Source organism: Corvus hawaiiensis, chromosome 5 (assembly GCF_020740725.1).
Source record: "Corvus hawaiiensis isolate bCorHaw1 chromosome 5, bCorHaw1.pri.cur, whole genome shotgun sequence".
Taxonomy (NCBI): Eukaryota; Metazoa; Chordata; class Aves; order Passeriformes; family Corvidae; genus Corvus; species Corvus hawaiiensis.
In genome coordinates, this window is record NC_063217.1 from 62,633,031 (window position 1) to 62,637,105 (window position 4,075).

The following is a 4,075-nucleotide window of genomic DNA, read 5'->3' on the forward strand; positions in this document are numbered from 1 at the left end:
GGTAAGCTTAAATTGTAACTTGCTTACTCTTGCGATTGGATAAGAATGACTATAATGCGGCAATGGTAGTAGTCATGAGAGGCTACAGGCAAATGTCAAGGTATCACTGTGTATGGTGCTTACTGCTTGTACTGTAGGAAGCTACTGAGCAAAGAAAACTATAGAATGCTTTGTAACTTGAACAGAAAGCGGCTCCCGGTATGCCTAGGAGCTGTAGCTGACAGCTGTAGGGCTGGCTCTGCATACCCACTCCCTGAAACGCTGTAACTTCGCCTATGCAAGAAAGAGCTTTCAAGAGAGCCGCCTGAAGTGCAGGCAGCCTTCGTGAGCCTTTCTCCTCTAGAGCTGTGCAAAGAAAGCGTGCACGCTACAGCGTGGGTGCGTGCAGCATGCACGAGCAAAAGCGGCGAAGTTGAGTGCCCTCGCTGGCCTTCCCTTTTGTGCGGACAACGTGAGGCGAAGAACGAAGCCGCAGAGCACCGGGCTTGCGTGTGCAGTGCACCGAGTTGCAGAAGTCCAGCAAGGGCTCGTTCACAAGCCGAGCCGGCTGAGGGCGTCCTCGCTTCTGCGAAAGGGAACGCGGAGCCGTAGCGCTTCAGAGCACTGCGTGGAGATAGGCACTTTCCTAGTCGTTCAGCCTTGCAGAGTCCCTGCAGCTAGAGCTCAGCCAGGAGCAGGCGTCAAAGCAGAAGGCCTTCCTAAAGCACCCCTTCTCCAAGCAGCCTCCGGAAAGGGCGCATCCCACTGCGGCTCTGCGCCTTTCTTCTAAGACAGACGCCCGGCTATGCTTTCGTGCTCGCAGCTCCCTTGGCAGCCTCCAGCAGTGGCTCTCATGGAGAGCGGCTGTAGAAGTCAAAGCCAGTGCTGGGCTGCTCCTTTGCCTTCCCCAAGGAAGAAGCAACAGCGAACTCACCGCTGCGCTCTATACTTCCCTCCTGCGCTGCATCCTACATACATTCGTGTTCTCCGAAACTCGGAGACTGAAGGGAAGGGCAATTGCTTCCCCAGAGAGCTGCAAGGGGACTAGGCAGCAGCAGCAGCACGGCTAACTGCTGTGGAACTTGCCAGTGTGAATTTGGCACTACACGGGGCAGAACCCACGGGCCCCTGTGGTGCCCTCCTTTCCTAGGGACTGCCTGGCTCTGCTGCGTCTCAAAGACACTGAGGATTAAAGCTGAATCCGCAGCAAGCCCACCTGCAACCTTGCCCTCTCCACCCGACATTAATTTGTCCCACTGAGGGCTGGGTAATATACTCCGAAATAATTGCACAAACAAGGCCTTAAAGGCAGTTGCCCTGGTCAGAGGCCTCTTTCCCATCAAACTGATATCAGCTCGCAGAGGCTGCAGTAAGAACCCGCATTTGAAGCTGTTCCTGTTTCTGCACGGTGCAGGAAGGCAGCAGAGCCATTCGTGGCTGGCCCGATTGCCCCCGTGCAGCCAAGGGGAGAATCACCTGGCACAAGCGGGCCTTGCGGGTGAGGAATGCCTCCTGGAACGGCAGTGCCGCTGCCAACAGGCCCTCTGGCCACGGAATGCCTCCGGGAATGGCAGCCGCGCTCGCTCCGTGCCGCTGCAGCCCGCGGGGCGATTCCCGAGGACGCTTCTGCCGTTGCCATGGCCCCGGTGGCAACGGAGCGTCACAGGCACGGCCGGGGCGGTGTCCAGGTGCCCAGGGCGGGGCTCAGAGGGCACGGAACCCTGCTGGAGCCCCGCCCGCACCCCCTGCTGCACACGGGAACCCAGCACTGCCCGACAGCCGCACACGGGCTGTGCCCGAGGCGGGGCCCGCACGGCCCTGTGCCGCCGAGCCGCAGGGCCCTGCCCGGCAGCTGAGAAGGAGCCACTGAGGGAGCCCTCAGGGCCCAGGGCCAGAGCTGCAGCTGCTTTGTCCAAAGGCTCAGGGGCGTCCCATGAGCAAAGGTGGAAAGAAATTCAGTGATGTGACTTGCACGTCTTGTGGCCCTTGAGCACTGATGGGAAACTCAGGGAGGCTATGTCCCGGTCCAAACAGGAGAGCCCCTGGACTGGGGCCTCTGCAACAAGAATTTCACATGTCAATTATTTGGTAAATGGGATAAAAAATCAAGACACCAGAACAAGCCAACTTATGTATATCATTCGCAAGTTCTTTATGATTCTTTCAAGTAGAGATAAGTCTTGAAAGACTTCATGTGAGAAAGCATTCTGCACATTGAGTAACTCCATCAGATGGGGAATGCAGTCTTAAATCCTCTCGGCCAAATAGACACAATTAATCTAAAAAAGTCAATTTTCCTGAGGCTCTCTCTTGGCACTGTCTCTTCTCTGGCTGCAATTTGGGCCATACCTTTTCCCCCCTCTTGAGTATTTTATCCCAGTGGCATTACTGCCATTGCTGATGGGCTCCTTTATGGCCAGTGGTGGGCACGTCTTGGTCTTATTTTTAAGGGAATTATTTCATTTCTGGCTAGGAAAAGGAAAGTGAAAAATGCTAGAAACCAACCACATAAAGTCAAGTTTTAAAATGATGGAAGGCAGTATGTAAATAAGTTGAGAGTGTTCCATCCTAACCTGTTTTTTCATTTCATTGTATTAATTCACGTTGGTTGATGCTCTGATACGAAAAATATCTTCCTTTCTTCTGCTGCTTCTGACATTTGAACATCGCTGTGAGAGGTTTTGGTTGTACTCTAGGGCCCTTGTGGAGCCCTTCCAGCACAGAATATTCTATGATTCTGTGACCTGGAGCAATGTTCCTGTGCTCGGCACTGCTGAGGGTGCATCTGGAATCCCGGGCCCACTTTTGGGACCGCACCACGAGGCTGGGGCGTGTCCAGAGATGGGCATGCAGCTGGTGCAGGCTCTGGAGCACAGGTGTGATGAGGAGCAGCTGAGGGAGCTGGGGGTGCTCAGCCTGGAGCAGAGGAGGCTCAGGAGGCATCCGCGGGAGTTGGCAGGTGCTGGCAGAGGCCACTGCTGTTCTCCCTTGCAGCCTGAAGGCAGCTGTGGCACCCGGCCTCAGGAGGGCTGAGTGGCTTTCCCGGGAGCTTCCTGCCGCATCCCACAGCACCAGGGCAGGGGCTGCTGCCCTGCTTTTGGGTAGAGAGGGCTTCAAAGGTGCCCGGGAAGAGGCCGGGGGTGCGGGGGGCCCAGGCAGGCAGCCCGGGGGCCGCTGGTGCCACAGAGGGAGAGGGAATTGTGTGTGGCCAAAGGGGGAAAGCTGCCAGCGGTGTCCGGCTGTGGGCAAGGCCTGTGGCCACCATGGAGCCGGGAGGGCTGCGGGGAAAGGGGACGGGGGCTGCTGCCCTGTGCCTGGAACCCTGCCAGCCCTGGGGCTGAGGCACCTGGGTGACACCAAATCCCGCCTGGCACACGGCGTGTCCCTGCAGCCCCGTGTGCCTTGGCAGCGCTCGGGAAGTGTGTGGGATACAGAACAGGCCCATTTCCTGCCTTTGCCGTAAATCCAGTGCATTTCCCGGCCTCCTTGGGATGTTCCCTATGGCACAGTGCCGTGACACAGTTACAAGGCTGTGGGGAGAGAAGAAACCTGGAAGTCTTTCATGGAACAATACCCTGTTCTTTCCAGCCAGCTCAGTGGCTGCCCTTCATGAAGTGGGATCATTTGTGTTACCACACATTATTTTGAAAATGGACTGACATAGTTGGATTCTAGCTAGGAAATCTCAAACTTATCTCAGTTAGACTTATGGAAATATAATTTCTATATAAACCAGCATTTTTTTGTTCTAGTGTAATTGTGGAAAGCTGGGAAAGAAGAATCCAAATTCTTATGCTTGATCTTGACATCCTGCAAGTACAGCTATGGTATACTTCAAATAACTTCCTTACAGAGGGAAAATATCTTCTATTATTCAAATCCTTGCTATCGGATTTCAATTTATGACTAAACATTTGTATTTATATATTCTGTGTAGCTGAATCACAAGGCATGTGTGTATATTCAGCCTGGTGATGGTGGGAGTAACAGTGATAGAGAACTTAGGGAATGATCCAACCAGGAGCTGATGTGACCAAGGAATTATAATTGATGTCAGCAGTTTGAATTCTTGTCATCTACCTACATGATCCTAATG